This window comes from Tenrec ecaudatus, chromosome 8, assembly GCF_050624435.1.
Source record: "Tenrec ecaudatus isolate mTenEca1 chromosome 8, mTenEca1.hap1, whole genome shotgun sequence".
NCBI classification, from domain to species: Eukaryota; Metazoa; Chordata; class Mammalia; order Afrosoricida; family Tenrecidae; genus Tenrec; species Tenrec ecaudatus.
Window position 1 is genome coordinate 71,771,764 of NC_134537.1, and position 25,022 is coordinate 71,796,785.

Consider the following 25,022-nt stretch of genomic DNA (forward strand, 5'->3'; position numbering starts at 1 on the left):
TAATTAATTATCATTGGAAAACAATCACATCATGCTTCTTTTAAAAAGGAATATAGATACTTTTGTGACTAAAAACATCCTTTGATCTTTGGCATTTGTAAAAATATTTTGGGCTTGGCGTTATTATTTTGTGTAATATCTGTGTCCAGATGGTGGTGTTGTTTAGATGTGATTTCATATTTAAGTTTTCCTAACTTAAAAATTAGTTGATAGTATTTGGAATGAATGCACCTATTATGCCTTCTAAAGCAGCATATTCGTTAAGATTCTGAAAGTAGGAGGAAAGGTTGTACTAAAGATTTTACATTTTGTAACAATGCCTGGTTTGACCAGAAGTGCTGCTGCATAATTTCATGTCAGGAAATAAAAGTAATCTTGTATTTTTTCTTCTTGTGCTGCTTCATACTTGGATTGTAAAAAATCTTCATAAAATATGCCAGCAATGCATCTTTGATTCAATATTCATATATTCTCCCACACACAAAATTTCAAGGCCATGTTTAAGGGGAATAAAAAAGGTCCCATAAAGAATGACAGCTTAGTAGTGGTTTAATTTTTTAAGAAGACTCTCATAAACCTTTAGCTCTTTCAAACTTAAATATTTTATGCCTAACTCAAATATATTCAAAATATTCACATTAGTCTCAAAAAATTCATTGCTTACTTTTATGAATAAGATTTCACTGAAATATTTGTTGACGAATGACATAAATTGGCATGCATTGTTTCACTGCACATGCTCACTATTGATTGGAATTAAAAATATTGCTCATGGATCAATTTTCAATGACAGGAGAGATGGGATTTGCATATATTGACATGGTTTTTAAAAAATAGTCATTCCTGGGTCACAGGAATATGGTTCTTTTCTTTTGAGAATAAATGAAATCCCCAAACCGCCAGCTTATAGAATATTTTGAATCTATTAAAGCTCTCCACCATCCCTAATATATTTAAGGTGGTAAGTGATTTGATTTGAAGATCTCTTAGGCTGCACATGGGATGGGTAATATGCACATACCTTGAGGAGAATTTCAAGCAGACAGTAAAAACAAATAAACAAACAAAAAACATTAACATGAACCTGCCAACTGTTAATTTACAGAGCGAAGGGGTGGGGCAATGACTTACAGGACAGGTAAGTCCTGAGGGGCTTGGTAAGGTCAGGTAAGTCCTGAGGCAGCTGTTAGAAGCCGCTATAGCTGCATGAGGCTACTTGCAGCTAAGAGATGATTAGGAGATGAGCTTGGTGTGTTTGGGTAGCCAGTGTTGGCTTTTGATGAATAGGCGGCTGTCAATGAAAGGAAAAAAATAACAGCGTCTGAAAGAGACATTATTCATTCATAGATTTGCTCAGAGCTGGAACTGCAAATTTGCAATTTTATGTGAAACATTATTAAATGGTTTTATCTTAGAATTATGCCACTCGACAAAATAGGACGAAAAATTAACATATTTAATTTAAAATATTATAATCTGAAACATAACTCATAAATAACTTTTTAATGGGGAAATAATTCTGACAAGCCTATTTGTAAATCATAAAATATTAGTCCTAAAATGGTTTGTTCCTCTTACTTAGCAAAGCATAGGATTTTGTCTATATAAAATTTTTATTTCTACCTGCCTTCCTATCTATGCCAACAAAGAAATGTATCTGAGTGATTCTATTTTAGTAAGTGGGCATCAGTAAATTTATATTGATGTGTGGATTCATTTAATTCCTGCATATGACAACATATATATATATATATATATATATATATATATATATATATATATATATATATATATATATATATATATATATATTCATTTTATTGGGGCTCTTACAACTCTTGTTACAATCCATCCATCAATTGTATCCGACATATTTGTACATATAGTCCATAATTCTTTTCCAGACATTTACTTCCCATTGAGCCCTTGGGAGCAGCTCCTCTTTTTTTCTATCCCATCCCTCCCACCAACATTCATGGTCCCTTGAAGATTGTAGATTGTTCATTATTTTCAAACCTCAACCTTCCCCCTTTCCGTCTGGTTTCTGTCTCCCTTCCCCTTTGGTTTCTGTTGTTCTGTCACCTGGATGGGTGTGTGGTTATGTGCCATTGATTGTGGTTGGTGGTCCCCTCCATTCCCGCTGCTCCCCCCTTCCCCCTACCCTTTTGCTATCTCTATTCCCATTCCTGTTCCTGGGTTACATGTGTTGTGAGTTTTATCTCTTGCCTATTCCTATGTACATGCTCCCATCTAGATTGGGAAGCAGCACTGGGGTCATGAGAGCGGGCGGGTGGGGTGGTGGTGGTGGTGTGTGTGAGAGGAAGCCTCAAGGAATCAGAAGTATATTGCATGACCCATTAGTGCTCTAATATGTGTGTGTGGGAGATGTTCCATTGTCCATAGATGGGCTTTGGGTCTCCTCTCCAACCCCCTTCAATTCTCACCAATGCATTTTGTTTGTTTACTGTTTGTTGTGAATCTTCTGATGCCTGTTGCCTGATGACACCTCACGATAGCACTGACTGGTATGCTTATTCCATGTGGGCTTGTTGCTTCACTGTTGGCTGGCTGCTGCTTTAACTTCAAGTCTTTAAGACCGCAGATACTGTATCTATTAATAACCAGGCACCATCCTCTGTCTTCACCACATCTGCTTATGTACCCGTTTTGTCTTCAGTGATTGTGTAGGGTGGTGGTGTTGAGCATTACAGAATGCCGTTTTTTTAGGACAAAGTGTTCTTGTATTGAGGGCAGGTATGAGCAAAGGCCCAAGACCTGTCTGCAGCTTCAGTGTATTGCCTTATAAATATATGTACATAGGCCAGTATCACTATTGTTATGAATTAAAAAGTATTTACATAAGTGGGAACCTCTGTAACCTAGAGCTTGCTTCCCAGAGTTTGTCACTGTTTCCTTTTGCCTCCTCCTGCTGTGCCATCACTTCCCCCCTTTTTCCACCTCTTAGTGCTTCCTCTCCACTAGCTTGGTGTTGCTCTAATACTCACAGGATCTCTACCCTCTCCTAGATGCTGGTTCTGCTTCCCTAGTTATTCCCCTGTCTATGACACTGTACGCTCATCACCCCTTTCTCCCCCCTTTACCTTCCGGGGCCACTGGCCCCATTGCCTTCTCCCCGTGCTTCCCTCCCATGGTCCAATGCAAATAATAAGGCAAACCATCCATGTCCTAGTCCGAACAGTAAGAAAACACATGGTTGAAGAAAGAAAAGGAAAGAGAAAAAGATGAGAGGAAAAAAAGAAAGAAAAACAAACAAATAAACAAAACAGAACAAAACCCCTACATAAGTCCAAGTCTGTTTGCTGGTCCCCATGAGACCCCTTGTCCTGAGGGAGATCTGGAGGCTGCCCCTCGTAGCCCAAAGTTCATTCTTGGGGCTTCCCAGGGCCTCTGTGGCTTGGCTTTACTGATCTGTTATGATCTGTTGTTGCTGATCTGTTATGCTCCATTCCCACACTGTCTCCTTGCCATGAGTCCCATTATTGTCCCCTGCCCCCTTTTGCTCCAGTTAGGGGACAACATGTCTTGAGTCGTTTGGTGCTCCCAGAGTCCTCTCTGTGCCTTAGCAGCCCATTGCGGGACCTCATCCTCTGGGCTTGGTGTGCCTCTATGGAGTCTAGGCCGACTGCCTCTTTCTCTTTTTCCTTTTTGGTTTGCTTCTGTCTGGGTATGGTAGGTCGGTCCCTTTCCCCCACCAGAAGGTTTAGTGTCATTCTCTTAGCACACACTTCAATGGTTGGGGTCAGGCAGGTTCTGGTTGGGGCTGGCGCTGTAGTCCAGTCTTTTCATGTGTTCCTCTACGTGTTACGTTGCCATTCAGGTTTGGCGCGCCATGGTGGGGTCTATATGTACGTTCCAATTCTGTGGAGACACTACCAATACCCTCCTCTGGGTGGGTTAGTGCCCTGTTCCCCCCATGTCATCATCTCAGATTCTCCCCACCCCCATTCGCCCTACTCCTTCCTCATTTCCCCTTCTTTATGTTGGATTCACATGTACCTCCCTGGGTTTATTTTGACCTCCCTGCAACTGCCTATGCTTCCACCAGTATAGTGTGAGATAGTGTCTTTTTTTCTAGGCCTGCTGAGCTGATTGTACTCACCTCAGGGGACTCATGTTATACCTGTCCTTTTGAGATTGACTTACCTCGCTTAACATGCTTCCTTCCAACTCTTCCCATGAAATGACATATTTCGTATGATTCTTTGTGCTTTTTAGTGCTGGAAAGCACTCCACTGTGTGTATGTGCCAGAGTTTATTAATCCACTCATCTATCGATGGAAATTTAGGTTGTTTCCAACTCTTTGTAATTGTGAATTGCTCCACAATAAACACTGAAGTGCAGTTGACTGGTCGTATTTTAATTTCTTACCTCCTCGGGTAAGAAATATGCCCAGTAGAGGGATAGCTGGTTCATAAAAGGTAGATCAATTTCTATTTTCTTTAAATATCACCAGATCACTTTCTATAGTGGCTGTACATATCTACACCACCACCTGCAGTAGAGGAGAGTTCCTATTTCACCACATCCCCTCCAACATTTGTTGCTCTCTGACTTTCTCGAATTTGGGCTAACTTCAGGGGTATTAGGCGGTGTCTTATGGTTGTTTTAATTTTCATTCTCTTAAGGCTAATGAACGGGAAGAATTTCTCGTGTGTTTGTTGGCCATATGGGTCTCCTCCCTAGTGAAGTTTAGTTTCATTCATTTGTGCATTTCCTTAGGAGGTTAACTGCTTTCCTCTTTTTGCAGGCCATGAGGATGTTGTAGATTTTAGTAATAAGCCCTTTGTCTGATATGTTATTACTAAAAATCTTCTCCCAATCTGTGGGTTGACTTGTTACCCTCTTGGTGAAATCTTTCGAGTTGCACAGGTATTATTCTTTTTAAATCCCATTTGTTGATTTTCAGATCACCTGTGTGTGTACCCTTCCCTATGAATTCCCTGGGCCAATGATCTGAGGCTAGTCCCGATTCCTTCCTTTCCTGATGGTTTGGGGTTTTACTTCTGGGTTTGTGAGCCACCGTGAGTTTGGTCTTGTGCATGGGATGAGGTAAACATCTTGTTTCATTTTTCTACATGTGCATATCCATTGTTCCCAGCACCACTTGTTAAAAACGGCATCCACTTCCCAGTTGATGTTTTGGTGACTCTTATCAAAGATCAGTTGTCTATATGCTGATGGTTTTACTACTGGGTTTTCTATTCTTTTCCACTGGTCTGAGTATCTGTCATTATGCCAGTACCACGCTGTCCTTCTTCTTGAGGAGTTCTCTGCTAATTCTAGGCTTCTTCTGTCTCCATATGAAATTGGTGGTCAGCTTTTCCAGTTCTTTGAAGAAGTCTGTTGGTATGTGAATCAGAATAGCATTAATCTTATAAAGTGCTTTGGGTAAGACTGACATCTTTACAAATATTGAACCTTCCGATCCACAAGCATGGGATGTTCTTCCATTTGTGGAGGTTGCTTTTGATTTCCTGTAGTAGGTTCTTAGAGTTTTGGGGTTTTCAATGTGCAGAATCATGCCGTCTGCAAATAGCGAAGTGTTCCTCCTCCTCTCTCATTTAGATACTTTTACTGTCCTTCCACTGTCTCATGTTGTTAGCTATGATCGCCAGTATAATATTGAATAGAAGTGGGGATAAGGGACATCCTTATCTTGTACACTTTTTAGGTGGGATTGTTTTTAATCTTTTCTCAATTGACTATGATGGTTGTTGGCATTTCATTGATAGCTTGTATTAGCTTGAGGAATTTACCTTCCATTCCTATCTTTGTGAGTGTCTTAATTAGGAATGGGTGTTGGATATTGTCAAATGCTTTTTTCTGTGTCTATGGATATTATCATGTGATTCTTATACTTTTCTTATCAATGTCATGTATAATATTAATGGATTTTCAGATGTTAAACCATACCTGCATCCCTTGGATGAATCCTACCTTATTGTGGTGGGTGATATGTTTTATATACTGTTGTATTCTACTGGCCAATATTTTGTTAAAGAATTTTCAATTTATGTATATTAGTGATATCAGTCTGTAGTTCTCTATATATGTGGGGTCTTTGCCTTGTTTAGGTATCAAAGTTATGCTGCCTTCTTAGAATGAATTTGGTAGTTTGCCATCCTTTTCTGTGTTCTGGAATACTTGTGATAGATTGACTTCAACTCTCCCTGATTATTTGGTAGAATTCTGATGTGAAGCCATCCGGCCCAGTGTTGTTTTTTTTTTTTTTTTGCTGGTAGCTTCTTGATAACCCTCTCTATTTCTTCTTTCCCTATAGGTTTGTTGAGGTCCTTGACCTCTATCTGAGATAACCTAGGGAGGGACTGTTTTTCCAAGGATTTATCCATGTCTTCCAGGTTTCTGAATTCATTAGAATACAGTCCTTCATAGAACTTTGAGAGTATCTTTTTAATCTCATTGGTGTCTGTTGTAATTACCCCTGTTTCATCCCTCATCTGGCTATTGATATTTGTTCCTTCCTTTCCTTGGTTAGGTTTACCAGTGGTCTGTTAATTCCATTGATCCTTTCATATAACCAGGTTTTTGCTGTATTGATCTTTTGCATCATTCTCTTGTCATCGCACTGGTTTAACACTTCCCTGATTTTTATTATTTCTTTTCTTTTGCTTTTGGAGGGGTTGTTCTGTTGACTGTGCTCTAATTGTTGGATGTTTTGTGATAACCTATCAGTCATAAGCCTCTCTTCTTTTTTCATATATGCATTTATTGATATCACGCTACCTCTGATAATTTCCTTTGCAGTATCCCATACGTTTTGATACACTGTATTCTTGCTCTCATCAGTTTCTAGAAACGTCCTAACCTCCTCTCTAATCTCGGCCTGTACTCATTCATGTCTCAGAATATTGTTTTTCATCCTCCAATTTAATCCCCTTGATATTCTGGTCCTCCTTTTATCAATCTCCAGCTTTATGGCATAGTGATCCAAGAAAAAGGTCTAAATATCTCTATGTGTTTGAATATACTCAGGATTGACTTGTGTCCCAGCATGTGGTCTGTTCTTGAAAATGATCCATGTGTGCTTGAAAATAATGTAAATTTCTTGCGTTTGTGTGTAACACGCTATAAGTATCTATTAGGCCCAGTTGCCTGATTCCATTGTTCAGCTCTATAGCCTCTTTGCTGAGATTCTTTCCTTGTGATCTGTCTTTTTCTGATAGTAGAGTATTAAAGTCACCTAGTATAATTGTTGAATCTGTGATTTCTTTTCCTATCTGAGATAGTTTATTGTGCCAGCCTGGCTGATAAACACAAGTGGGATTAATTGAAGGGTGGATAGGTAAACGGCTTAGTGAGCCTCGCCTTTCTTGTCTCTCCCTCTTTAATCATCGGACCAGTGTGTGCCTGCCTTGCTTGTTCTGTGCCTCAATTTAAAGGGTACACTAAGCCTGTGGGACACCTAGCCTGTGGACTGTGTCGCTGTAAGTTGAGGTCCCTTTAAGACCACACAATTGGAATTTGGATCTCTGGTGCTGGAGACTGACTGTTTGTGACCTGGATGACGGTTGGTGACCTGCCTTGCTGTTTGCTGCCTGTGCTGGGACAGCCTAGCTATCTCCCTCTATAGAGGACTACCTAGTGGCTTTCAAGACTTCAAGGACTGCTAGTGTCTCACAACTCTCACAGGAGTGAGTTACGCTGAGCCATCTGTACTGTTTTATAATTTAACTGTTCATTTCTTGTATTATCTATATATCTATGTGTATATAATTTAACAGTCCATTTCCTGTGTTATATATCTATCTTTATAAATATATATAATTAGAGAACCCTGTCTAATACACATCTTTTTAATCATTTGATGAAATTCTCCGCTCCATTTTTGGGCAAGTAAATATTCAACATGCTAACTTGTTCCTGGTTTACTCATTGTTTACACATTATACAGTGCAACTCCTTGTCTCTTTTTATGGTTTGAACCTTGAGGTCTATTTTGTCAAGACTAGGATTGCCACTCTTGCTTTTTGTAAGTTGTCATTTACCTGGTGTACATTCTGCCAGCCTTTTATCTTACTTTATTTTTGTGTGCTTAACATGTGTCTCTTGCGGGCAACAGATAGTTGGGTTATGTTTTCTGAGCCGATCCTCAAGCTTTTTTCTTTTAATGTATGAATTGAGGTCATTGGAATTCAGAGTTATCATCACAATCTGTGGATTCATTGCTGTCATATCATGTCCTGCGTTTTGAATGTTTTTCTGTCTCCCTTCATATCAGTGTGCTGTGTTTGTGTGTGTGGCTTCTTTCTTGTCTTCTTTTCCATCTGAGGTTCTGTTATCTTTCTAATTGTGTTGGCACGTTGGCTTCTGGATGGAATTAGGCTATATGATGATCTGCTTGTGGTTGGTGGAGGTTGATAGTCTGGCCATAGTGAATCATCCAGTATCTTCCACAGGGTTGGGTGTCTTGCAGCATATTCTTTGAGCCTTTCCTTGTCCTGGAAGACCCTCATCTCCCATCTAGCTTAATGGGTAATTAATTTGGCAGGGTAAAGGATTCTTGGACAGGTGTTTTTTCTTTCAGCTTTTGGAAGGTATTGTTCCACCCTCTCTTCCTCTTCGTGGTATCTGATGACAGGTCTGAGCATATTCTTACCTGAGTTCCCCTATGTGTCTGTCTTACTTTCCCTTGCTGCTCTGAAATTTTCTCTTTTTCCTCGAAGTTGGATATTTTTACTACTATATGTCTTGGTGAGTTCTTCTTGGTGATTAGTCTAGTTGGTGTCCTCGCTGCTTCCTGTATGAGTACCTGATTCTCACTTATTAAGGTGAAAAGTTTGCTTCCCAAAATTCCTTCACTATCTTGGCTGTCGACTTGTGTGGTGTGTCCTGCTCTGGTAGAACAATTATTCAAATATTATTCCACTTCATAGCCTCTGTCATCCATCAGGTTATCTTATGCTTCTTTAATTTTCCTAACTGATTGTCTTTCTCGCTTTCTGAGGTCTGTTTGAATGTCTTTCAGATCAATAGTACAGTTTTATTCTCCTCAATTCTAATGGTAAATTCTGAAACCTTGTGGGTGGTTTCTGCTAGCTCATCTGTTAGCACCTGTATTTCCCTTTGGTGCGTGGACTCCATCTCTTCTATTGTGGACTTCATCTCGGCTATCATTGCATCTTTATTCTGTGTTTCTTCCCTCTGCTCCTGTATTACTCTAAGCAGACGTCTGAAGATTTCTTTCTGTTGCAGAACCGTGTCTGATTCTTCTAGGGGCATCATTAACTCTGCTACTGTCTCTCTGTTTTTTTGTTGTGAGTGATGTGGTGTATTGATTTTTCCTCCACCCTTTTGTAGGCCCCATATTTCTGGGAGACCAGGGGGCCTTTAGGTCTTTGTCTGTGTTACTATTAAGGATGCTTTCAGGGGGCTGCCTGTAATCTGCTATAGAGATAGGTTAGACTGCTGTGTAGACAGTGTTCCTCAATGGTTCAGTGGCCAACAGTGGTGAGGAGTTTCAGTGCCTGGAGTGGGGGCTGGAGCCTATATGTATGCCCTGGACTGTTTAGACCTGTTCTGTCAGGCCATCCTTAGCAGCCCTTTTTTATTGTTTCATTAAAAAAATTTTTAAGGATGAAATATATATTATTGGTTTAAAATTTGAACCCAAGTCTGGTTGCTCAGCTCCAAAAAGCACATAGGCCCTTAACATAAATCATCATAAGAAGGAACCTAGCTAAGGAATACCAGAACTCAGCTACAGGGCCTGGCAGCTTTTTGCATAACAAAGACCTGCTGAAGCAAGTGTCAGCTTTAAACAGCGCAGAGCTGTAGCCCAGTGACTGTGGGAGCCAATTTCACTTGATTTTATTCTAGCTTGTCAGAGGGCTAAAAAAAATCCTCTGATCTAGTAAGCACCAGCAGACCATATAGGACAATAAGCACAGCTTCCTTCTCAGTGATTCTACACAGAGCTAGGGAGGCCGTGCCTGTCCTGGGGTCCTAGAGGGGGTTGTGGGAACACCCCAGGCCCCGCCACCCCCACCCCCCATCCCTGCTGCAGTGCTACATACAGCACAATGCAAGTACACCAGCAAACTCCAGCACTCAAGTCAGGCCTGGCCACGGGTGAGATCTGGCCTTTGAAGTAATCCCACACAGCATCTGTGAACCCTACATCAAATGGGTACACCACCCTGTTACCTTGAGGAAGAGTTGGCACCCCTCCAGCCTCATGGACAGACGATTAAATATCAGTTATCTCCTTACTTACTACTCTATTTCTTCTCACTCTATTCACGAATTCTTCTATCTATCCCACCACACTCAGTCTCAATGAGCTCAGGTTTACGTTGGTATTTTTTCTTTCTTCTGTTTACCTCTTTTCCCCCCTCTTTCCTCTTCTCTCCCACTCTCTCCTATCATATGCCACTACTGGCTTCCAGGTCACTACCCTCTGCTTAGGGCAAATCAACCCAAATAGCAGGAGGAATTCCAGCCTGCCCTCCGTGGGAGTGCTGTACACCACACAAGGCAGCTGGGACAAACATCTACACTGTACTGTGCTGCTGAGGAAACCTCCATCAGACCTCTAAGGTGATCTCATCAACTCGGGCAATTCTGCCCGGCACCACTGAGTCCCCGCATTAACAGGGCACACCAGCCTGCCACTGCGGGCAGGGTTTAAGTACCTCTGGCCCCATTCAAGCAATCAGGTCAACTATCTCTTTATTCTTTATTTGCTCCTTCTCTCTCTCCTCCCTCTTTACCTTCACCGCCAATCTTAGTGAACTCAGCTGCGTTTTTCCCCCTTTTTCTCTTTATTCTATTTTTTTTCTTTCCTCTTTCTGTCTTTGTTCTCTTCGTTTCTCTCTCTGTTTGTATGATTCTCTCTGCTCCCTCTCATTCCTTCCACATGCCACTACTAGTTCCCAGACCCCTACACTCAGCTTAGGGCAACCCTGTCCTCCCAGTGGGCAGCCTGACCCCCAAGACAGTGCTGCACACAGGACGAGTAAATGCTACACACAGCACAGCACGGGGTCAGCTATATTTTAAACTATTTAAAAATTCTCTCTCCTCCTCCTTCCTTTTCTCTTCTCTTTTTCCTTTCATTACGTTCTTCTTTCACGTTTCCTTCTTTCCTCCTCTCCTTCTAGCTCTTCTCTCTTCCTGCCGCAGCCTCGGCAGATTTCGTTCTCCGTTTTAGTTGTTTTCTTTCTTGCTTGCTTTATTACTGTTTTCGCCTTTGTTTACGCTGTGCATTTTAGTTGTGCATGTCTTAGTGGGTGTCAGTTTTCTTGGCATTATTGCATTATTCCATCAAACAGGTGGAAATTGAGTTACCATACAACCAAGCAATCCCCCTACTGGACATATACCAAGAGGAGAGAAAGAAACCATGGCAAGACATTTGTGCACCAATGTTCATTGCAGCACAGTTCACAATCGCAAGGAGTTGAAAACAACCCAAATTCTCATCAACAGACGAACGGATTAAAAAACTGTGGTACGTATATACAATGGAGTACTATGCATCGCTAAGAATCAGTGGTGAATGCATGAAGCATATCACCACATGGGAAGAACTGGAGAAAATTATGCTAAGCGAAAAAGGACAAGTATAACATAAGTCCACTGAGGTAAGCTTATGTATACATAAAAACAGAGAGAGAACAGAAAGGTAACTGCAAAAGAGGCACAGGGCAAAAGCTATTGCATACTAACACTCTAAGGGTGAGGTCCCAGTAGTATGGTAGAGGCCAGATCAAATCCAGGGGTACAAATGGTAGCCAACTAAAATGGTGGTGGACGTAGGAAAGGGGAAAGAAAAAAAATAGATGTGTGAATAGGGCGTTGACCCAACCAAGGGGAGGGTATTGTTTGTGTCTCCACAGGGAAAGAGGGATCAGATATAAAGCTAGTGCCAGACAAATGCAGTGTGCCGGCAAGGAGTGGGGAGCCAGTGGAGGGGCCTGAGGGCTAGGCTCCCAAACCAGCTATGTGGACAACTGCCCCTCACATAAGAAGAATTTACTTGAGAGGACGGCACTGAAGCTGCAGCTAGGGGAGAGGGGCATGTTTGATCAGAGCAAATGGAACAAATAAAGGGGAGGAAGTGGAGCACATCCTGGCCCATAAGGCCTGGAGGATGATATCCCTGCTCTGAACAGCCAATGGACAGAGTGGACAATATCACTGATCCCTCTAGGAGACACACTGTCCCTTGATGGCCCAGCACCCTAAAGTGGACAACACTAGATACTCAGTGTCGGGACTGACCCAGATTGACCCTGCAAAACAGAGGCAAACCAATAAAAGCATGCGGCAGAGCAACCATGGAAGCAGAGCAGGAAGTCCCCGAGGGAGTACAAAGTACAGACTCTGGGCCCAGAACATGGTACCCCATTGGACCTTACTGAAGGACACACCTAGAGATCAATAATCAGATCTTGATCTATTTACAGGTTTTTATTTCTTTTAAAAATTTTTTCATTTAATTAATCTATTCTATGGGTAATTGGTTTCCTTTTTTGTTATCTTCGCTGTGTTCTCACTCATTGCGTATCTTGCTATGGCTTGGTTTTTGGTGCATATTATTATCTCTACAGATCTATCTTGATAAGATAGACTGGATGAAAAGTCTGGAGGAGAAAACAACGGGACCAATGGTTCCAGGGGGACACGGGAGAAGTGTAAGAGGGGGCAGGGAGGTGGTGCTGACCAACCCAGGGACCGGGGAGCAATAAGCGATCTAAAATCAGTAGCAAGGAGGGTGTGAGAGGCCTGGTAGGGATTCATAATTGGCAAGGTAACCGAGAGAAATTACTGAAATCCAAATGAAGGCTGAGCATGATAGTGGGACAAGAAGAAAGTAAAAGGAAGTAGAGAAAAGTAGTAGGTGACAAAGGGTATTTATAGAGGGCTAAAAACTGGAATATACATATGTAAATATATTTATATAAGAGTGTGGAGAAACATCTAGGTGCATATATTTATAGGTTTAGTATTAAGGCAGCAGATGGACATTGGGCCTCCACTTAAGCACTTACTCAATGCAAGAACACGTTGTTCTATTAAATTGGCATTCCAGGATGCACACCTTCCCAACATGATTGCTGAAGAAAAATGTGCGCATAAGCAAATGTGATGAAGAAAGCTGACGGTGCCTGGCTATCAATGATATAGCGTCTGGGTTCTTAAAGGCTTGAAGATAAACAAGCGGCCATCTAGCTGAGAAGTATCAAAGCCCACATGGAAGGAGCACACCAGCCTGTCTGACCACGAGGTGTAGTAGGAACCAGTTATCAGACATCAAAGAATTAAAAATCATATCAGTGCGTGCCCACCTTTCTGATATGATCACTGAATAAAAACGTGTGCATAAGAAAATGTGAAGAAAGCTAATGGTGCCCGGCTATCAAAAGATGTAGTGTCTGGGGTCTTAAAGGTTCGAAGATAAACAAGTTGCCATCTAGTTCAGAAGCAACAAAGCCCACATGGAAGAAACACACCAGGCTGTGTGACTATGAGCTGTCGAAGGGGTCAGGTATCAAGCATCAAGGAACAAAAAATCATATAATTGTAAATGTGGGTGAGTGCGGAGTGGAGACTCAAAGCCCATTGGTAGCCAACTGGATACCCCCTTACTGAAGGGTTGTGGTGAGGAGAAGGGCCAGTCAGGGTGCAGGGTAGCAATGATGAAACATATAACTTTCCTCTAGTTCTTAAATGCTTCTTCGCCCCACTATCATGATCCCAATTCTACCTTACAAATCTGGCTAGACCAGAGGATGTACATTGGTACAGATAGCAACTGGAAACACAGGGAATTCAGGACAGATGACTCCTTCAAGACTATTGGTGAGAGTGGCAATGCCTGGAGGGTGGAGAGAATATGGAGTAGAAAGGGGGAACTGATTACAGGAATCTACGTATAGCCTCCTCCCTGGGGGATGGACAGCAGAGAAGAAGGCAGGGGGGAGACGTCGGCCAGTGTAACATATGACAAAATAATAATAATTTATGAATGATGAAGGGTTCATGAGATAGGGGGGAGTGCGAAGGGAGGGCGAAACTGAGCAGCATATATATATATATTTAGCATTTTATTAGGGACTCATAGAACTCTTATCACAATCCATATATACATCAATTGTATAAAGCACATCTGTACATGCTTTGCCCTAATCATTTTCAAAGCATTTGCTCTCCACTTAAGCCCTTTGCATCAAGTCCTCTTTTTTCCCCTCTCTCCCGCTCCCCCTCCCTCCTGAGCCCTTGATAATTTATAAATTATTATTTTGTCATATCTTGCCCTATCCAGCGTCTCCCTTTACCCCCTTTTCTGTTGTCCATCCCCCAGGGAGGAGGTCACATGTAGATCCTTGTAATCGGATCCCTCTTTCCAACCCACTCACCCTCTACCCTCCCAGTATCACCCCTCACAGTCCTGGTTGTGAAGGTATCATCTACCCTGGATTCCCTGTGCCTCCAGCTCCTATCTGTATCAGTGTACAACCTCTACTCTATCCAGACTTGCAAGGTAGAATTCGGATCATGGTCGTGGGTGGGGAGGAAGCATTTAGGAACTGGAGTAAAGTTGTATTGTTCATCGGTGCTACATCGCACCCTGACTGACTGACTCATCTCTTCCTCTAGACCCCTCTGTGAGGGGATCTCCAGTGGCAGACAAATTGGCTTTGGGTCTCCACTCTGCACTTCTCCCTTCATTCACTATGGTAAGATTGTTTTGGTTTTTTTTTATGCCTTATACCTGAACCCTTTGACATCTCGTGATCACACAAGCTGGTGTGCTTCTTCCATGTGGGCTTTGTTGCTTCTGAGCTAGATGGCCGCTTGTTTACCTTCTAGCCTTTAAGACCCCAGACACTATCCCTTTTAATAGCTGGCCACCATCAGCTTTCTTCACCATATTTGCTAATGCACCCGTTTGTCCTCAGCGATTGTATCATGGAGGTGTGCACCCAATGATATGATTTTTTTGTTCTTTGATGCCTGATACTGATTCCTTTGGAACCATGTGATCACACAGGCTGGTGTGTTCTTCCATGTGGGCTTTGTTGCTTCTGAACTAGATGACTGCTTGTTTATCTTCAAGCCTTTAAGACCCTAGATGCTATCTTTTTTGATAGCTGGGCACCATCAGCTCTTTTCACCAAATTTGCTTCTTCACCCGCTTTGGCTTCAATCGTTGTGTTGGGAGGGTGAGCATCATAGAATGCTAATTTAATAGAAGAAAGTATTCATGCATTGAGGGAGTGCTTGAGTACAGGCCCAAGGTCCTTCTGCCACCTTAATACTAAACCTATAAATATAGGCACATAGATCTATTTCCATATATATATATATATATATATATATATATATATATATATATATATATATATATATATATATTTGCATGTACATGTCTTTGTCTAAACCTCTATAAATGCCCTTTGCCTTCTAGCTCTTTCCTGTGTTTCCCTTGACTTTCCTCCTGCCCCATTATCATGCTCCGTCCCCACCTGGGTTACAGCTATACCTCTTCATTATGTTACCTTACTCTTGGTCATTCCCTACCAGGTCGAGCAGCAGATATTAAGGGCTCAAGTAGAAGGCAAATGTTTTGAGAATGATGATGTCAACAAATGTACATATGTTCTTGACACAATGGATGCATGTATGGATTGTGATAAGAATTGTATGAGCCCCCAATAATATTAAATATAAAAAAATTTTCCCTTTAGTTTTTAAAGATGCCTAATAGAAGACAAAGTGGAGAAGCTGCCAAGGGAGCTGGTGCTGATCTAGTGCTCCAAAGCCAGGCTATGTGTGGGGAACGTATGCTCTTCAGATCAAGCATGCACTACCTCCTGCTCTCTGAAGACCTGGCGTGCTGAGCCAGTAGGAAGAAGTGGTGCCAGCATGAAGGGCATGGCAGCGGGTAGCCTCCTGGGCTGGTTAGAATGGGCTGGGGAAGCCAGGCATAGCATTCAGGCCACATCTGTGCTGGGAATGTGCTACAGGGGCTGCAGTGGCATGGGCTGGCCCAGGAGCTGGCAGAAGAACAATGGGCTTAGGCAGCAGGTGTGCTGGTACAGTGGGGAGTGCCCAGGGCTACTAACCCAGGGAGTTCAAGCCGCCACAGAAGCCTCCCAGGTGGCAAGAGCTGGTGGGAGCAGGCAGGTAGGCATGATTGCAGATGGAGGACTCCCAGGCAACAATGGGGGTGGATCGCCCTAGTCGCAAGTTACCTAACCTTCTACAGGTAGACAGCAGGTCAGTAACTGGGGTCCTAGGTGAATGGCAGGTGGGATCTGAGCCTGGGGTTGGACCACAGCCACATGGGGAGAGGGAAGCTGTGGGAATGGGAAACTTCTCTCCAAGTGGAGCACCATGTGTGGGCAACTGCTACAGGATCTCCTGCCTCAACTGTGTGTGTCTCAGCAGGGCCGCCAGCACCTCCTGTCATGGAGATCCATTTTTCCTGAAAGAGAGCAGAACTGGAAGCACTTCCTCATGAAGATTGAGGATTACAGGCTTCAGTATGGATGACACCTCAATGTAAAGAAAATTAAAATCCTCAGCAATGAATTAACAGGTGACCTCATGATAAATGGAGAAAAGTTTGTAGTTGCTAATAGTTTTATCTCCCTTGTATCCATAATCAATATTCACGGAGATTAGACAAATGTACTACACATGACTTCTTTTGAATGTTTACGCGGGGAGGTAATTTTGTGGACTAAGTTATGCCTGACATAAGCCATGGTATTTTCAGTTGCTTCATATATATCTTAAAGATGGCCAGTAAATAAGGAATACTTAAGGAGAATCTATGCATTTGAATTGTGGTGCTAGTGAAGAATATTTAATGCACCATGAACTGCCAAAAGAATACGAAAACTTGTCTTGGAAAAAGTACGACTAGAATGTTCCCTAGAGTCAAGGATGGTGAAATATTGTCTTACGTATTTTGGATGAGTTTCAGTAGGTAAACTGCATAATACCTCTTTGAGAGAAAGAGAGAGAGAGAGAATTCCAGGTCTGTCTGCTGACCTTTATGACTATTTCCCCTCGTCCTGGGAGAAATCTGGGAGCTGTCCCTCCTAGCTTAAAGTCTATTTGGGGGGCTCTTTAGGGGCTTCATTGCTTTGCTCCAATTGCCGATTTGTTATGTACTCTTCCTGGTTTGCCCCTCTGTGGGGGGTTCAGACCGCACTATCTCCCTGCTGTTTGACCCCAAAATTGTCCTCTTGTGCAGTATACTCCAGGAAGGGGTAAACATGACAGGAGCTGTTGTCAGCCCTATAGTCTAAGAGGCACAAATAGGGGGAACATGATGGTTGAGCAGGAGAAAGGTAAAAGGAAACAGAGAAAGAATCTAGGAAGCTAAGCAATGGATAGAGGTATAAGCATAGGTCCGTATGATGTCAATACATTAATCCACAAAAATGGAGGTGTTGGCTTATGTACATATATTTATATGGCAAAACACTGAGGTAGTGGACAGACTTCAGGCCTCTCCTCATATCCTCCATCAATACAAGAACACTTTGTTCTAACAAATTCTCAATCTGATATGCTCACCCTCCTGGTACGATCTCTGAAGACAAAAATGGGTACATAAACAGATGTGGTGAAGAAGGCAGATAATGCCGGGCTAAAAATATATAGCGTCTGGGGTCTTACGGCTTGAAATTGAACAAGGGCCATCTAGCGGAGAAGCAACAAGCCCACAGGATAGAAGCACACCATTGGTGCGATCATGAGGGGTCATCAGGACTGGGTAGCAGGCATGAAAAGACACATAAGACAAACAAATAAACAAAAACACATTGTTGAGAATGAGGTGGGTTGGATCAGAGACCCAAAGCCCATCTGTAGACAATGGAACAATCACTCCACAAAGAGGCTACAAGGGAGGGATGAGTCAACCAGGGTGCTGTAAGCATCGATGAAAGACACAATATTCCTCTGGTTCCTTGACGCTTCCTTATCCCACACTAGCATGACCCCAGAGCTGTTTCTCTATTCAGACTAGACTGGAGCATGTACACAGGATAGAAAGGAGATGGGAGCTCTCGACACAGGAATCCAGGAACAGGAGTGGTACTAGTGATACCAGAGGGGTAGGGAGAAGCCGGGGGTGAGGGGGAGGGGGGGAGAAAGGGGAATCGATTGCAATGATCAACAAATAACCATGGACACTCCTCCAGGGGGAAGAACAACAGAACACATGGGGGAAGGGAGACAGCGGTCAGTGGGAGATATGAAACTAATAATAATTTACCATGACCCCAATTCGATCTTACAAATCTGGCTAGACCAGAACATGCATACTGGTAGAGATAAGTGCACACAGCACAGGGAATCCAGAACAGATAAACCCCTCAGGAACAATAAGGGGAGCAGCAATACTAGGAGGGTAAGTGTGGGGGGTGGGGAGTAAGGGGAAACCGATCACAATGAGCAACATATGGCCCTAACCGAGGGGGACAGACAGTAGAAAATTGGGTGAAATGAGGCAGTGGTTGGTGTAAGACATGAAGAAAAAAATAATAACTTATAAATTATCAAGGGGCATGGGGGAGGGAGGTTGGAGGAAGGGGGTAAAAATGAGGAGCTGATTCCAGGGGCTCAAGTGAAAAGAAAATGTTTTGATGAAGATGATGACAACACATGTACAGGTGTGTTCGACACAATGGATGCATGTATGCATTGTGATAAGAGCTGTGAGACCCCCCCAATAAAATAAAATAATTATTATTTATAATCTATCAAGGGGTTATAAAGGTGGTGTGGGAGGAAGGGGGAAAAAAAGGAGCTGGTCCCAAAGGCCCAATAGAAAATGAATGTCTAGAAAATGATGATGGCAACATGTGTACAAACATGTCTGATGCAAGCAATGTCTGGATTGTACTAAGAGTTGTAAGAGCCCCAATGAAAGGATCTTTTAATTAAAAAGAAATGGAAAATAAAAGATCTCTTTAGAGTATTGAAAAGAAGGGTGTTACTTTGGGTCTTATCTAAACCATGGTATTTTTCATTACCGTCTATGCATGTGAAAGTTGCACACTGAATAAGGATGACCAATGCATGTGAATTTTGGTGCTGGAGAAGAATACTGAAAATACCATGAACTGCTAGAAGGACAAACAGGCCTGCAATAGCAGATGTGTGGCCAGAGTGTTCTTCGGAGGCAAGGACGGCAATGCTTTGCCTTGTATGCTTTAGACATGTTGTCAGAAAAGACTAGTCCTTGGAGGAGGACCTCGTGCTTGGTACAGAGAATGGGCAGCAAAACAGAGGACATCTCCCAATGAGATGGATCGACACAGGGGCTACAACATTGGGCACAGGCATGGCAACAATTGTGAGAATGGCACAGGTTTGAGAATTGTTTTTTTTTCCTATTGTGCATAGGGTGGTTATGGGTCAGAATTGACTCAATAGTTCCTAAAAACAGCAACACTATGAACTTGTCATGAGAGTCCAGTCCCCAGAGAAGGACATCAGGTGTGATAAAGTGGAGGGGTAGCTCCCAATAAGGTGACTTGGCACAGTGGCTGCAACAGTGGGCTCAAGCATAAGAATACTTCTGAGGGTCGTGAAGGACTGGGCAGTGTTTCATTCTGTTGTGCAGAGTCAATATGGGTCAGAACCAAATGGATGTCACCTAACAGCAACCCCCAGCAGTTTCAGAAAGTATAGTCTCAGAAATCCATAGAGGTCAGTTCTGCTCTGTCCTATAGGACAGTTATGAGTCAGAATCCACTAGATTGCAGTGAGGGAGGTGAGGAGTACAGCAACAAAAGTTCATCTGATCTTCAAAGCAGTTGTAATATGCATTTACTAACTCTATCCTCAATATACACGTTCAACGCTGACAATCCTTATCAGTGGTTCTCAACCTGTGCGTCACGACCCCTTGGGTGGTCGAATGACCCTTTCACAAGGGTCCCTTGATTCATTACAGTTGCAAAATTACAGTTATGAAATAGCAGCAAAAATAATGTTCTGGTTGGGTCACTGCAATATGAGGAGCTGTATGAAAGGATTGCAGTATTAGGTCAGTTGAGAACCACTGCCTTACATAATGTACATTTTAATTGAGATGAAACAATCTCTTAAAATTCTGCAGAGATCATTTGGATTCTCAAGGAACCCTGGTGGGTTGCCTGGTAAGCATCAGACAGCTAATGGCAAGGTCAGTGCTTCTGAGGTAGAAAGATCAGACTATGTGCTCTTTTAAAGATTTACAGCCTTGTAAACCCCATCCAGTGTAACTATATATCAAAATCGACTCAATGACTGTGCATATACTAATTATAACATTTTTCAATATCAAATTATTCTATCCCAACAATCATGTCACATTCTGTTTTATTACAACTTGTAGTTGATTTTATGTATCAGTAACTCAAAACACCCAAACTCACTGCCATTAACTTGATGCCAACAGAGGTCCGATAGGACAGGGTAGAACTGCCCCTTGTGTTTTTATGACTGTACTGTTCATTGGAGTAGAAAGTCCTGTCTTTCTCCTATTGATTTACTAGTGGTTTCAAACAGCAATCCTTGTGGACCACAGACCAACACATAACCAATATACCACCAGGGCTCCTTTACGCATCAGAAGATTTAAAAAATATATGCTGCAGACAAAATTGTCTGTGGTGCTCCTTATCACTCGCAAGTTTAACTTAAAAATTTAAAAGTTTTTAACACCTTTTCGTCATCAAAATATATTTGTTTGAGAGATCTTAGAGGCAATTTTTTTTCACTACAGGATGCTTTTTAGAATTATTGAGTGTCTTGAAATTTTTATTAGAATGAAGTATTTTGATAAATGTTCTTATGAACTTCATAGTAAACCCAATATTTTCTGGTGGTTGGATAGAGGGGATGAGGCATGGAAAAAATATTCACTTGACTATATCTAATCCCAAATACTACATGTTTCCAGTAACACAGAGGAAACAGCAGATATACTTAGCAGCCTTATTTTACTGGACAGAAACCCAAAGAAGCAAGGGTTTTACATAATCACTCTTCTAGAATGTACTGTTACACAATAATTTCTCAACACAGCAAGAGATTGCTGAGAAGCTTTCTTCTGTTTTATATAGCTATACAAATTCCTGCCTGCATACCTGAAAATACTATATACATATGAAAACTACCTCCCAAGATACTCCAGAGGTAGGATCTGTGATACTTATGGGTTATAAAAGAATTAATATATGCCATTATATAGAGTTTTAAGGCATTATAGGTGTTTATATATTATACCTTAAATTATGGATCTTCATTACCAGAAGACTATGGGAGACAGTGAAAACCCAAAATCTAGTTGCAGAGTCCCCAACTGAATGAAGCATGCACTGAGTTACTTCTGACAATTGACTAAGATGTAAGTTGACTTGCCCTCAGGCAGCATGCATTTGAAAGTGAATTACCTCCACTCTCTTACCACCTATTCCCAGGAGGGGCAGTCTCAGTTGGAGGCTTTTCTTGGTATGCCCTAGATCAGTGGGTCTCAACCTTTCCAATGCCATGACCCTTTAATACAATTGCTCATGTTGTGGTGACCTCCCAACCATAAAATTATTTTCATTGCTACTTCATTACTGTAATTTTGCTACTGTTATGAATGGGCGACCCCTGTGAAAGGGTCGTTTGACCCCCTACAGGGCTCGCGACCCACCGATTGAGAAGCACACTCCTAGATGGAGATAATTGGACTGGAAGTCAAAGAGTCACAAGTCATGCCCTATCACTCACGGTTTGACTGCCTTGGATCAAGCTTGTAAGCTCTTCTATCTAACAAAGTATTGGTAGTGTTTTTGTTGTTAGGTGCCAAGCAGTTGGTCCAGACTCATAAGGACCCTGTGTAAAAAACAGAATGAAATACTGCCTGGTCCCATTCCATCATCAGAATTGCTCTTAGGTTTGAGCCCAGTGCTGTAGCCACTGTGTCATTCAATCTTGTTGAGGGCCTTCCTTTTTTACCTGAAGTGCCTCCATGTTGCCAAACATGATGTGCTTTTCCAGAGACTGGTCTCCTTTGAGAATATATTCGAATTACATGAGATAAATCTTACCATCCTTGTCTCTAAAGAATATTCTGGTTGCCTTTCTTCCAAGACAGGTATCTATTTCTTTGGCAGTCCATAGTACTTTCAATATTCACCAGCACCATAATTGCAATGCATGATTCTTCTTCAGACATAAAATATATGCGACTCAATCATGGCCTCAGTCCCATTTCTGTAGTCCCACATGTAATGACTATGTATTGATCTGTCACCAATCATGAATTTGTGACAGTTTCTTTTGTTTTCTGTGCCTTATTTAGGTAGCTTCCTGACTGTAAGTTTTTGAACTCCATTATAACTTCATGCTGGTAGCCTCCTTATCAGGCTGATATGTCTTTGTCCAGTTTAGGAGTTGATAAATGCTATCCTTAAATTATAGGTGAGACTCAGGTATCCTTTGTTCCCTAAAGCAATACATCAAAAAATTCATATGCATTATAAAAACAGTCTGTCTTGGAAGAAGTATGACTAGAGTGCTCCTTAGAGGTAAGGATGGCAAGACTCGGGCTTACATACTTGGGCATGTCAGTAGACACCAGTCCTTGGGGAAGGACATCAGGTTTGGTAAAAATGAGGGGCAGTAAAACAGAGGAAGCCCCTGAAGGGGATTCATTGACTCAGTGACTGCAACAATGAGCTCAAGCCTGGGAACAACTGTAAGGCTGGGGACAGGACAGCCTTTCATTCTGTTTCCTAAAGCCTCTTTGGTTACGAACTGACTTGATGGCAGAAAACAACATTATCAAGTTACATTTTAAAAGTATTCCTAACTTTCACAGAGAATATGTCATTACTGGACCACTTTCGATCAATACTCACAGTGCCCATGATTTTCCAAAATCATTAATTTCCTTCATCAAAATATTTGAAAGACAGTAATTCTTTTTTTATATCAGTTTATTGGGGGCTCATACAACTCTTATCACAATACATGCATACATCAATTGTATAAAGCACATTTGCACATTTGTTACCCTCATCATTCTCAAAACATTTGCTTTCCACTTAAGCACCCGGCATCCGCTCCTCATTTTTCCCCTCCCTCCTCACTCCCCCCTCCCTCATGACCCTTGATAATTTATAAATTATTGTTTTGTCATATCTTATCCTGTCTGATGTCAATTCTTTAAAACCCCTTGCTATTCTTACTCAATTTGAAACTACTGGTCTCTATTCTGCAAGCTCTAACACTGAAGCACTGTTTGATTCTTGAATCTTATTAGAGATTTAAGCAAAATATCTCAAAACAATAACTTTTTTGAAAATATCTTTAGATGGTGTGTTCACTGAAACATCAAGAAGCTGCAGCTGCCCTGTCATATCTCCAGGAATAATACTAAAGTCATAGCTCTTTTTATTGAGCTTTCTCTTTCACTGTTCATCTACTACTGCCATTGAGTAGATATCTACTCATTTCAACTCTATAGGATAGGGTAGAACTGCCCCTGATGGTTTCCAACATTTTGCATCGTTAGAGAGAAGAAAGCCTCACCTTCCACCTGCACTATTCACACACACATGCTCAAATCATACAGAACTGTATTGCAGAGGACTTTTACCAGTGCCACCTTCTTTGTCTTCCCCCAAGTCCTGAGGTTATGGCTTTGAGGTTCCCAGGGGATTATTATTATTTTTTTTTTGCCATTGGGATTCTCCTATATGAGTTCACTTCAGCTAATAGTTGAGATTTTTAGCAAACAATTCCCATACCTTAATGAAGTATACTGATAAAGGACAAAGACCTAATTCGTTGTGGTGTAGGTGCAACCCAAATTATTTTACTTCATTCATATAGTTCAAAAAAAATCCCCTTTACAAAATTCCATAGAATTTTAATAATTTGCTACATTGCTCAAAATCAGACAAGTTGGATGTAGATGTCACTTAAAAGGGTCAAATGCTGAGCATCTTCTCTTGTTTACTTGACTGCTAGTGATTAAAAGCTGGACTGTGCTATCTTTGTCAACAAAGACATCCTGACAGTGGATGAGTTGGACTGATAATTGCAAGGCCAGCAGTTCAAAACCACCCACTGTTCTATAGCAGAAGAAAAATGAATTTTTCTACTTCCACGGAGTGGACAGCATCATGGCCCACCAAGCTCCAAGGAGGAGGGCGATATTCCCACTCAGAGCAGCCAATGCACAGAACAGACCGTAGGGTTGGCCTTACCAAGGGACATGATGTCCCCTTACTGACCCACAGCACTATGGGGGGACATCCCCAGAGACACAGAGCAGGAATGGTGCCTGGTCTGAACCCGCACTATTCATAGGCTATTCCCTCCACCCACCCACCCTTCTTTTCCTCACGCCTATCTATAGAAGATAAGGAGGATAGAGGAGAAAAAAATGGGACCGATGGTTCTGAGGGGACAGGAGAGAGAAGGATGTTGGGGAAAGGGATTGGGGAGCCAACAAACCCAGGGACAAGGGAACAACAAGATTTAAAATTGATGACGAGTAGGGCATGGGATGCTTGGTGGAGTTCAATCAAGTGCAATGTAGCCAAGAGAAAGTACAGAGAGTACAAAAGGTCGAACATGATAGTGAGACTGGAAGAAAGTACAAGTAAAGAGTGGAAAGAACTAGGAGACAAAAAGACATTTATAGAGGTATAAACATAGACATGTAAATATATTACTATATAATAATAGAGATATAGGTCTATGTACACATATTTATAGGTTAAGTACTAAGGTAATAGAACAATATTTGGCCTCTATTCAAGTCCTGACTCAACACAAGTACACTTTGCTCTAATAACTGGGCATTTTTGTGATACTCACCTTCCCTACACAATTGCTGAACACAAAATGGGTCCATAAGCAAATGTGGTGGAGAAAGCTGATGGTGCTCGGCTATTGGACGAAATAGTGTGTTAGTCTGGGAAGGCTAGAGAAACAAATCCATAGAAACTCATATCTGTATAAG